This window comes from Triturus cristatus, chromosome 2_2 (assembly GCF_964204655.1).
Source record: "Triturus cristatus chromosome 2_2, aTriCri1.1, whole genome shotgun sequence".
Lineage (NCBI taxonomy): Eukaryota > Metazoa > Chordata > Amphibia > Caudata > Salamandridae > Triturus > Triturus cristatus.
Genome location: NC_140582.1, coordinates 379,065,138 through 379,078,253, shown reverse-complemented (window position 1 = coordinate 379,078,253; position 13,116 = coordinate 379,065,138).

The window sequence follows — 13,116 nt, the reverse complement described above, 5'->3', positions numbered from 1 at the left end:
TTATGTTATCTACTAAGCCTATTTTATGATTCTGTAAAGCCTTTCTGAAATGTAAAATGGGTATACAATCTCATTCGAATTTGCAATTAGGAAAGTAAATAAAACTGGCATTCCAGCCTAATTATAAATTGCAATGAGATGTACCAGTGGTCTGTGAGCACTAGTTTGCCTATAAACCAATGCGAAGTTACTGACTCAACAAAGAAGGTGGTATCTAGGCCTGGAAAAAATTACAATTACCCTGGAGCAATCAGAGTAATGCCCCGGGCCTACATTTTTTCCTCAGGTCACGGAATCCGACCCTGATGCCCCCCTCCCCGGTCTCTATACTTGGCTGGGCATTGAAAGAGAAAATGGGCTCATCCCACACTCTGCTTTTGGTGGCCATCTTGGAGTGGGCATGTTGACTTTATCCAACACAAAGGGGCTGGGCATAGAATGAAAATTGGGCTGGTTCCACCCACTGCTTGTTGCTGGTTGTTCCCCTGGTTCCACCCACTGCTTTTGGTGGCCATCTTGGAGTGGGCATGTTGACATTATCCCACAAATCTGGCTCAGAAATTATACTCTTAACACCATCTGTCATTATTCCACTGATCTGGCTCTGAAATTATCCTCTTAACACCACCCATGTTCCTCTGACAAGTCACTACCACCGGACAATAGACACACTTTTAAAATGGAGTTAACTCCTGATCCCACAGGATCCAACACTTTCATCATCAACTACCCACCCAATCTATCGAAAAACGCCGCCAAGAAACACAAGCATCACATACTCAGGGCTAGACCTGCAATCTTAATCTCGGACGTCTAATTTTGTACAAGCACGGCTATTAGAGTTAATGACCTTATTTTCTACACCAGGAAAAGAGCATGTTGGCGAAATGTCTTCCACTCTACGCTCCCAATAACAGGTACCAGGACAACACCTCATGGTCTCAAACTAACAACAGTGCCTTCGTCCACGCTCAACGCCAATGCCACCATCACCCTCTAGAACAATGGTATCATCCTAATCCAAGCTTCCAATGTCAATCTAGCTAAGATAGCCAATATTTTCCCGTTACTCAAAAATGCAGTCTCGGCAAAACCCAATAACACCCACAATCACCCTATCATCATTCAGGACTTTATTAGTCCTCCCCCCACCACTTCTGGGACATCCTCACTCTACCAAAATCATTATTTGCCTCTTGATGATCACATAGTGGTTCTGTCCCCAGTTGACGTCCCCCAACGCTCTTGACCCCCGACTCAGAAGTTGAGCGACTTTTCGGGATCACTCGAAGCACTGATAGCCAGTCCGATTCTATCCATTCCTCGAGCGGAGAGATCCCGTGTGACCTATTGTCAGTCCCCTCAACGAATGATCCCTCTTCCCTCATCCCTCCCCCCACACCTCATACTTGACTGGAGTCCACCGACCATGATTGGTCACACCCACTCATTCCTGTCTGGACCGTATCGGACTCTCAGTGCAATGGCCATACCACTCTCGCTAATGCTCCAACCCTGAGATCAAAAGTACACGGAACTCCACCAGAACCAAATGACCAACTCTACCCCAAGATCTACTCACCAACCATGACCTCGGACCCTACGGGTTACACTGAGGCTCCCCCCTCTCCACTAGCATGCCCAACACACCCTTCACCCCTTTCAGACATGGTTGCGCGCCTGGTTGCTATATCTCTCCAGTTGCACAGTCTCACTACTGAACTACATGACCTGAAGTCCCTCTCAAATGATCTTTTCTCCATGATCAGTTCCTTCCTCTCCTCTGCAAACCTGCCCAGAGCCTCACCTAGGGTTAGGGATCGCTTGGGATAACCAATGATTTTCACAACTCGTACTCTAAAATTTCCAACTCCAACATGATCCCACCGAGACAAATAAAAACCATTCATTCAAATCCGAATAGGGAACCTCCTCACAATCTTAGTGTAATCAATAAACACAACCTCATGAGAGTGAATGTCATCCAGACCCCCTCACCCATAAATCCGTTAAGACTTAAATGTGTTCTACTCAATTGCAGGTCTGCAAGTAAACACGCCTCCGATATTTTCGACCTCGTCCAACACAATGACATAGACATTATCAACCTCACTGAAACGTGGCTAAATCCCACCTACATTCTTAGCTTAGACCTTCTAGTATCGCCCACTCATGACATAATCAGGTTAGACAGAGCTCGGAAGCTGTGTGGTGGCCTAGCCTGTATTCATAGGAAAACACTCTTGATTTCTCACATAGAGTCTTCCTCTGCTTTCTCTTGTGAATACCTATGTCTCAGCATCTCAAGTAATAACTGGCAGGTCTGTAAACTCCACACATTTTATCACCCCCCCCCCGGGAGACAATCTCCCCTTCATCGAGCAACTATTGGAAATCATCTCCGGTGATGTTGACTCAGCTGTGTCCCAAATCTTCCTGGGTGATTTAAACCTTCACTGGTCAAACCCCAATGACCAGGCGGTAACCTGCCTCAAATAATTATTAAAGATCGAGAACTGACACAGCACTGTGACCAACCTACTCATATTAAGGGAGAAACTCTAGACCTCATTATCTCTTAAAGGCATACCATCACTTTGGATACCGTTAACCCTCGCGATTGGCCACTGCATCCTCTTTTATATTTACAGAGAGGTGTTGATGAGGAAGGGTCAACCATCGAAATCAAAGATGAGATCAATAAACTCAGATGAACTAGCAGCCCACCGTAAATCTGCCATCTCCTCCCAAGCTAACTTGGTCGAGGTTCAGTTACTCACCGATGCCTATAACATGACCATCTCCAACATCATGGTTGACATTGCACCACTCCAACAAAAAATACCTCAACAAAAATATCTAAACACAGAACGCTGCAACCTCAGGGCAGCTGAACATACCTGGAAATCCAATCCCTCCTTAGAGAGACTAGGAGCTTCTACAACAAACAAATCAAGAGCGCTAAAGTTGACTATTTCAGACACCAACTCGATCAAGCTGCTAACTGCCCCAAGAAACTTTTCGAACTGGTTAAACAGCAATCAGTGGTAGGTCCAAAACACTCTGACACTGGAGGCAGCCCACCCTCATGCAACAAACTTGCAGATTTCTTCACAGAGAAATCAAGACTCATCAGCATTGAGCTCGCCTCTAAGAAGGCTCTCCTGCCGCCCTCTGGGTCTGCCCCACCCTTTGGCCCCTTAGAAAAGTGCAAATCTATCAGCCTGAACACTAAGAACAATGAATCATGGGGCGCCTTTACCCCATTCAGTGAAAAAGACATCAACAAGATTCTTCAGAATATCAACCCATCTAACCACTTCCGTGACCCGTTGCCCCTGACCATCTTCAAAGAAATAAAAAGTGTTCTCATCCCCACCTGGGCAAAGATTGTAAACACTTCTCTATCACAAGGCATGATCCCTGACTGTCTAAAAGCAGATCAGGTGTCACCTATTCTAAAAAAAACAAATGCAGATAAAGCTGACCTCAATAATTTCCGCTCTATTTCCAACATCCCCACCCAGCCAAACTTCTAGAAAAATGCGTACAATCCCAACTTTGGGCTCACATAGGGAACTTCCAACTCCTATAACAGCATCAATCTGGTTTTAGGAAGGGGCAAAGTACTGAATCAGCTCTCACGCATGCTATAGATGACATTTTAAAAATACTTGACCAAAATGATTCCTGACTCTTAATCCTCCTTGACCTTTCCTCCGCATTCAACGTGGTTAATCATGACAACCTCCTATCCATTCTGAAGAACAGGATGGACTTTTCGAGTCAGGTGTTACAATGGTTCTCGTCCTTCCTCCACCACAGATCACAAAGAGTCAAGGCAAACCACTTCCTCTCCAAGCCCTCTCCAGTACTCATGGGTGTCCCCCAAGGGTCAGCCCTTTCTCCTATCCTCTTCAACCTCATCTTGGAACCATTAGCAAATTCACTAAATTCCATGAACATTCTCTTTCATATGTATGCGGACGATATGCAACTTTACTTGAAAATCTCAACCCCAGAAAACATCATCTCATTCAACACTACCCTATCGTTTTCTCAAAATTAGTTAACTGAGAACCATCTCCTGCTCAACACCTCCAAAATTGAATTCCTTCTCATCTCTCCTCCGAACCACATCCCCAAGCCAGACCTGTGGCTGAACCACCTCACTGCTTTCAACTGCAGCCCTCTCATCATAACCTCAGCCAAATCTCTAGGAATCACCCTGGACAAGCACCTGAATATGAAAAATCACATCAGCAATGTGTGTAAGAGAGCTAATCTTTTGATGAGGACACTTAGAAATATCAAACCATTCCTTCCACAATCTGACTTCCAGCAGGTGGTGCAAGCGCTCGTCTTGCAGAGACTAGACTATGGCAGCACTACACTCTGTGGCCTTCCCAAATACACCCTGTCCCCACTAAGTGCATCACTGAATGCTGCAGCTAGACTGGTTATAGGCACCAAACGAAATGAGCACATTTCCCCAGTCCTAAATCTCTTAAATGGTTGCCCTACGAAGCTAGGGCCCGATTCACAGAACAAACTTAAGACTAAATCCTAAACTTAGTACCAATCTGGTATTCACAGAATGCACCTAGTACTTCTGGTATTCACAGAATGAACTTACTACTTTTTCTATTCACAAAATGAACTTAGAACTTTTGCTATTCACAGAATCCATTTACGACCACTAAACTTACGTCCGCACTCGGGCCGGAATTTCCGCACCCGGAGCGGAAAGCCCGCTTACGGGCCGGAAAGTCCGGCTACGGGCGGAAAGTCCGGCTCCGGGCCGGAAGTTCCGATTACGGGCCGGAAAATCCGGTTTGGTGGCCATTGATCATGTGAGCCAAGGGTGAACCTGTCCAAGTCCCTACCATCCCCCACCATGCATCAGCTGACACACTCCAGCCAATCCTAGCTCGGCAGCACGTATAACTGCAGAGCAGACACACACAAACCCTTTCAACATGTCACTGAATGTGTTTGTTGCACTGCCCCTTGCCATGCAGCAAAACCACTTGAGGAGGAGGAGGAGGAGAGCCAGAGCAGAGAGGATCTTCAGACAGAGGATCAACTTATTTGGAATGTCCAGTCAAGATATAAGGGCCAGGTACCGTTTCCCTCCAGAAATCATCTTGGATATGGTATGTGAGTGGGAGCAGGAACTTGACTCCGTGACCTGCTGCTCACATGCAATACCAGCATACCTAAAGATCCTATCAGCGCTCAATTTCTTCGCCACTGGCTCATTCCAAAGGGTCTCCAGTGACCATGTGGGCATATCCCTGGCGAGCAAGTCGTGGTGCCTGCATCAGGTACTGCGATGCATCACTGCAAGATCCCACCACCACATACATATGCCACCGACACTGGCCCTGAGACAAAGGGCAGCACGAGATTTCTTTTGCATTGCACAATTTCCACGTGTGCTGGGTGCAATTGACTGTACCCATGTGGCCCTTCAGCCACCCCGCCACATTGCACACATCTTCTGCAACAGACACCGATGGCATTCCATCAACGTGCAAGCTGTCTGTGATGCCAGAGGGAGGTTCATTGATGTGCATGCGGTGTTCCCCGGCAGTACCCATGACAGCTTCATATTCCGCATGTCACCTCTTGCCCGGCGGATGGCTGCAGAAGAATTTGGCAACATGTGGCTACTGGGTAAGTACCAAGCGTTAGAAAGGAGTAATATGTGTTTTTGACATGTCTGAATGCCCCCCAACATTAACCATTGTACTATAAGTATCATAAAGCTAGATACAGGACCCACCTGACAATGCATGTAATACAGTATAGATCATGTCCTGTGCAAGTCAAAGAGGGAAATCTAAACAACTGCCCTTTCCCCTCTACTCAGGTGACGCTGGGTATGCACTCACCCCACATCTCCTCACCCCTTACAGGCGTGCTGACACTGTACCACAGCGTAGGTACAATAGGGCACACATACGGACTCGAGCCATCATAGAGCGCACTTTTGGTCTGTTGAAGTCGCGATTCAGATATCTCGACCATACAGGGGGGGTGCTGCAGTGCTCCCCAGAAGTAGTGTGCAAGATCATTTTAGCCTGTTGTGTCTTGCACAACATTGCCTTAATGCATGGCTTACAGATACCGCTGGAACCTCGGCTACCTATGAATCTGGGAAACCGGCCCATGGCACATAACCGAGGTCAGGGCATGCAAGTCCGTGAGCAGCTTGTTGCCACGTTTTTCACATGAGCAACCTGTAGTGGAATGGACTAAATGTGGATTGCTGTCTGTTGCCAATGATGAAACTTGGATATACACGACTGTGTCAATAAATTCCTTCCTGAGGCAACTTTGCAAGCCACACTAACTGCATGTTAATCACAGCTCTTGACAGTAGTCAAAAGGTTGAGCCTGCATCAGCACATGTGCCCATGTCAGCGATCAGTGTAGTGGATGTCCCTAAAGAATCTATAGCCGCAGATGCAAGATGATACATGTACTGAGAGACACAGCCGGATCTCATGAGGATGGGTCTCTTAATCAGAAAAGGCCATAACCATAGCATTGTCGGCTCTGTGCCATCAACAGATGTGACTCCCCCACAAATGATGCGCCCACAACGTGAGTGATGCAATGGGTCAATCAGACACCATGGGGCAGATTAATGTGGGACTTGCGGCCCTTTCACGCTGCCGTTGTGTCACTTTTGTGACGCAGCGGCGGTGCAAAGCCAGCGCCATGCTGCGGGGTATGTACTATATGACGCATCTGGGAAATGCGTCACGTTGTAAAGGCCTGCGCCACATGTAGGCGTTCTGGCGCAGGGGGGGGGGCTTCCGGCGCAGGAACACCTCATAAAAGTGGTTGGCTAAAATCTAGAATATTTCACTTAGTCACTTTTAAGGCCATGCTGCGTCAAAACCCTGCACCTGCTTGAAGCAGGCGTAAGGATTGACGCAGCATCATAGGGATAGGGCACCCCCGAGCCTTGCTGGAGCTGCGTTGTGCATGCGACGCAACTTCAGCAATACGCCGCCTTTCCAACGGGGGATGCGTCACGCATCTGCACATCCGAGCACCACGGTGCACCGAATTGTCAATGCGGCGCATCTGTGTTGGCGCACGGGTGGGCAGATGCATCGCAACTCTTCTGACGCATCTCTGCTGATTAGCAGAGATGCGCCAGAAGGCGTAACTCTGCCCCCATGTGTCTGTGATATATCCACACTTCTCAAACACAATGTTCCGTAACACATCACACAACTCAGCAAATGAGCACCTAATATGGACTACATGTACCATAATGCAAAGCATGAGAAACTGAAACAGAAACTGCAGAAATGTCTTAAAATGGTCTCTTCACCCTCTTGTCACATGTAAATAATTCTCACATGCACTGTCTTTTCTTTTTTATCCACAACAGAACAGCAGGATGGCAGTAGATGTGATTCCAGATTGTGGATGGATCTGGATGAATACAAAATGGTAGGCAACTATTTCCTGTGATGTATTTCCTGCCTCCCACTCCCTGTCAAACATTTCCTGTACGGCCCGTGTGCGGACACCCCGCTCCGGAACCGGAAACTGCGCTCACGGGCCGTAAACTCCGAAAATGACCCGGAACACATAATTTCATTCAGGAAATGTTTTACAGGAAGTGGGAGGCAGGAAATACATCACAGGAAATAGTTGGCAGCCATTTTGTGTTCATTCTGAGTCATCCTCTATCACAGACAGATCCTCTGACATCCTGCTGCTCTCATACTTCTTATTATCCCCATAATGGCTGAGGGTTACGAAGAGAAGGCATCCCCTTTCACTGAAAGTGAGTTGGACATCTTGGCTGAGGGGGTGCTGGCTAAATTTTCTCAGCTATATGGGGACACTGAACACCAGCTGAGCAATGCAGCCCGGGCCAGGCTGTGGGCCAACATCGCCGAGCGCTGCAGTGCAGTGGGAGTCCACACCAGGAGTGCGAGGGCATGCCGCAAGCACTGGGAGGACCTAAAACGGTGGGCCCGGCACAAGGCTGAGGAGCTGGTGGGCCAGTCTTCCCAGCACCATGTGCATCGTCCTCGCCTATCCCCACTGTACAGGAGGGTCCTGCGATCAGCTTGGCTGACCCTCCATGCTCAGCTGGAGGAGCATGAGCAGCAGGGACATGGTAAGTGCATCATATGCTAAATGTGTCTGGGAGTATGATGTGAGTGAAACAGTGCTGTACCATTGTGTGTCCGATGCCTCCATTCACAGATTCCGTGTCCATGCAGCAGTCACCAAGCTTAAAAAGGCACACTGTGGCATATGGACTGTACAGGGCAGAGTGTATTTTGGGAGTTGGAGTCTCGTCATGACAACTGGCTAAATGAGCCATAATTGTGCATTTGTACTGATATCAGCTCTTCCCGCACCACTACAATTGGCACTAGGAAATCATGTGTGCATTGGATGAGCAATGGTACAGACACTGTCCAGTGTGCGCATGGCAGGCCAAAGGGTATTGGATGCTATGACTTGCATTGCATTTTTAGAGTTTGGGTTCCAATTGTGACAAAACATCATGTGCCATGGAGTCAAGACAGACTTAGACATCCTTGCATCACTCTTAAGCGCTTCTAAATTTGCAAGGGTTGTCCACTGACAGACGTCTCAGCCTCAGTGGCCTGTTTCACATTTCACATGTACAGGTCACTAAATTCCCCCAGTGTTCAGCGGTGTACTGCATTACCATATCAGTCACCAAAGCCAATATGTGCCACTGGATTGTCAGTACATGTGTGGGGACAGCCAAAGGCTAGACTCACAATTTAGCTACAGAAATAGGCCAGAGCCTCAGTGCATGTGTGACCCACATTCGCCACTTGTCGTGTCCCATACAATGCTACAAAGCAGATGACACTTGTCCAGACCTTCAATAGCTGCGACTCCCTATGAATGGCCATAATCTGTGATTCGGGACTTCATGTTCTCCATTGGTGAACTGCTTTTGGAACCTGCACATGTAGCTGTGGCAGGACACACAGATCACCAGAATGCCAGGTTGAGGGTTGGCCAATACAGTTGTGTAAGCCACACACATCCACGTGAGATGGCCATGTCAGACTCAATCCAGTAAATGACGGTGAACATACACGTAATGTCAGCTCATAGACACTGACAACTATTGAGTGTGATCAGAGGAAAATAAGTCTGACCTTGGCTCCTATGAATGTGTCTCGTCCTGCATGACACAAACATAACATTCGGATTTTGCTTACATTTCAGCAGGCACAGCTGGCGAAACAGAAGGGCAGCAGGACCAGGTCCGGAGCAAGAGGCCACCAGTGCGGCAGCGGCTACACCCTCTTTCCACCAGCGAGGAAGAGGAGGATGAGGAGGGACCCTCAACATCAAGAGGCAAGGGGATTGCGCCCACCCGGCCTGACAAGGGACACCCTGATGCTGGTGCCACATCCCGGGTGGAGGCTGCAGACATTGAATCGGGGGGGGGGGGGGGTGAACACGACACCTCGGACCATGAGGTGTTGGAGAGCTACTCTCCTCAGGACTCTTCACCTGTGGTCCCTGAAAAGGTGTCCTCGGGGCAGGCCAACAAACAATCTGGGCCTGCCATCAGCCCCTCCCTACCTCTAGAGTTCCCCATTCCATCGGGGGACCCAGCTGCATCCCCTGCAACCAGTCCCCCTCATCGTAGCCGCCATCTCCCCAACATCATTGGCTCCGGACCTCAGGCACCACATCCCTCCTTTTCCCCCCAGGCCCCTCCCGGGGTTGTTCCTCCTGTGGCTGTGCCAGGGACTTGATGTGGATGTGTGAGGGTCAGCCAGACATGTCCGCTCGCATCCAGCTACAAGTGTGTATGGAGGTACGCATGATGCGAGAGGACATGCTCCGAACAATGGCCACCCTCAGCACCAGCATCAATTCACTGACCGCAGCCATCTCGTCTGTTGTCTCCCCAATCCCTTCCCATACCACTGTCAATGTCTCCCCCTGTCCGTTGGCCCACACTGTTTCCCCCCGTACTCCTCGTGTGGCACAAACCCAAGTGGTGCCTGTTCCTGCACCCGCCGACGTGTGCCTGCATCGGACTCTGAGGATCTGGACATTGTGGTCCTAGAGGATGACCAGAAGGACACTTGACTTTTGACGTGAACAATTATTTCATTTTCCCCTTGTAAATAGACTGTTTTCCCTGACGCTCCCTGACGTGTTATATTTTTTTTGCCCCACCCCAATCCAGGTTCCCATCTCCCTCTGCATTAAGATCATCATTTGTTTTCCTTTCTCCCTTCCAAACGGACGGTTGTTCTTTTGTACCTTCTTAAAATACAATTCGGAATACTAATAACTTCCACTTGTTTGACTTCATTCTGAATGTCTGGTTCTGAATATGGACACATATTTGGTGAGTCATCTGCTATGCACATAATGGCTGGTTGCAATGATGGGTTACACTTGTAACTGTGTCACACACACACATACCTTCTCACATCTCGAGGCCACCTACAACGTTACACAGGACATGAAACACAACAGATTTTTATTTTTGGTAGGTGTTTATTTGGTGCACACACAATCACGTGATCACATTGTCCTGGGTTTCTGTCACTGGTGAGTGCGACGCCGCAATTTGGGGGGGATGACCGCTCGGAGTGCTCAGGTCTGGCTCGCCGCCTACGTGGAGGTGGGTACTGTCCAAGGGACTGTCCAGGGTCATCCACATGTGCTGGGGCAGATGGTGTATGTACACTTGATGGTTGTGCCTGGACAAGGGCAGGTTGTGCACGTGGTGGGAGTGCCTGTACAGGTGGTGGTGGTGGTTGTGCAGGTGGCGGGAGTGACTGTACAGGTGGTGGTGGTTGTGCAGGTGGCGGGAGTGACTGTACAGGTGGTGGTGGTTGTGCAGGTGGCGGGAGTGCCTGTACAGGGGGTGGTGTTGGGAGTGCCAGTTCAGGCCGCTGGTGTGGATGTCTCCCTTTGCTGTGTTGGTGTGCAGTTGGTACAGGTGTGGGGATGTGCTGTCCTGTGGGCAGATATGATGGCTCCCCTCCCTGCGTTGACCGTGAAGGGAAAGGTTGGCTCACTCTCAATATGCCCTCCATCATCTTCATGGCCAAGGCATGGTGTCTTGCACTCTCTTCCCTCTGGATGGATAGCATGTCTCGCATATTTCTGGACATGTCCTGCCAAGTCCTATCCATCCTATCCAACACTTGGCTCAGCCTCTCCACCGCCTGAGGGAAGTGGACCATGTCCTGCAGGGAGTCCAACATGTCGGACAGGGTAGCCCCTATGGCACTAATGTCCTGCCTCACATCGCTCTGCTGTTGGAAGAAGTCCTGCTCCCACTGGTCATCACAGCCAGGTGCAGGCTCTCTCTGCAGCTGTCTGCCATGGATGGGATGTGCAGGTCCTACGGCAGGGGGTGGGGTGGGAGGTGGGAGCCTGTGGGCAGGTGAATGGTGCCCAGGGGATTCCGGCAGCACAACAGGGCTGGTACTACCCCCAGATGGTGGAGAGGATGGCAGGGATACACTGTCTAGGGAAGAGTGGGTAGGAGAACCACCATGTTGGTCCTGGACGTGAGGACTGTGAGGGAGTGATGTCTGTGTTGTGATGCGTGTGTGCTGTGGCTGGTTTGGTCGAGTCTGGGGACAGGCCATGGTATGCCTGGGAGGAGGCGGAGGGACGTTGCTTGGCAGAGGAGTTGATGCCCTGACCAATTTAGCCAATCTGTCACGATATTGCGCATTGGCATCTTCATCGTCAGACATGTAGTCCTCATCATCCACCAAGTAGAGGTCCTCAGGAAATTCTTCCTCCTCCTCCTGAGCAGTGCTTGCAGCCGACATCACAGCTTGGAGGATCAGGGGATTCTCCCCTCTGATTCCACGTCGGCCCGCACTGGTCATAGGCCTGTCATCCTCGTCATCAGCTTCCCCTGGAACAGAGGTTGCAACCGTATTAGGGATTGACCTGGTATGACATGTGGTGCAACACAAGGGTTTGTATCAACTGTACTTTGCATCAACAGATGAGGATCATGTGACCTGTGTAGGGTACCACCACAAATGACAGCTCACACCATAGCACTGAGGTGTTACACAGATACAGGCAAACTCACAAACTCCAGCCACAACTCTCTGTCCCTTGGTGTTCCCCCCTAGTGTCACCTGCTGGACCTGTCTCCTCACGGGCCTAGCTGTCCCTGAACCAGCAGCTGTAGAGGGAAGTGACAACATTCTCAATTATCTGCATCACCAATTGTCAGACAGGCACATGACACTCCTGATTTGTATTTCACTTTGTACACAACAACTGCTGATTACATGCAGAGGGGAATCAGGATCTCTGTCATGGCTTTGGAGTCAAAGCCAGTGACACACCTCATGCCAGAATTACCTGAAGGACGGCTGCGCGAGGGTTGGATGTCATTCAGTCCCCGGGATGGTGCATGCTGCTGGGGTGTAATCCGGTCAGCAGCTGTGATAAGACATACAGGGCTATATTTTGCAACCACAGATGGTAGCTCTGAGCCAACATGTCATTCACAATGACTATTTGTGGGTAATCCAGAACTATCTGCAGCATGTTTAGCTCCTGAACATTACATTTGGGCACCTGCTCACATGCAGCAGTTGCCAGCCGTTCCCTCCACACAGCAGTGACATCAATAAGATGACACATCAACAGACACCTCATGCTAGAATTACCTGAAGGACGGCTGCGCGAGGGTTGGATGTCATTCAGTCCCCGGGATGGTGCACGCTGCTGGGGTGTAATCCGGTCAGCAGCTGTGATAAGACATACAGGTCTATATTTTGCAACCACAGATGGTAGCTCTGAGCCAACATGTCATTCACAATGACTATTTGTGGGTAATCCAGAACTATGTGCAGCATGTTTAGCTCCTGAACTTTACATTTGGGCATCTGTTCACATGCAGCAGTTGCCAGCCGTTCCCTCCACACAGCAGTGACATCAATAAGATGACACATCAACAGACACACATGTATGAGAAGATTACTGATAGGAAGGGATAAATGACCCGGATTCCTCCCCATTAAACTGCTATCACCTTTGCCATTCAGACCTACATATTTCCAGAGTCTCATGTTGTTT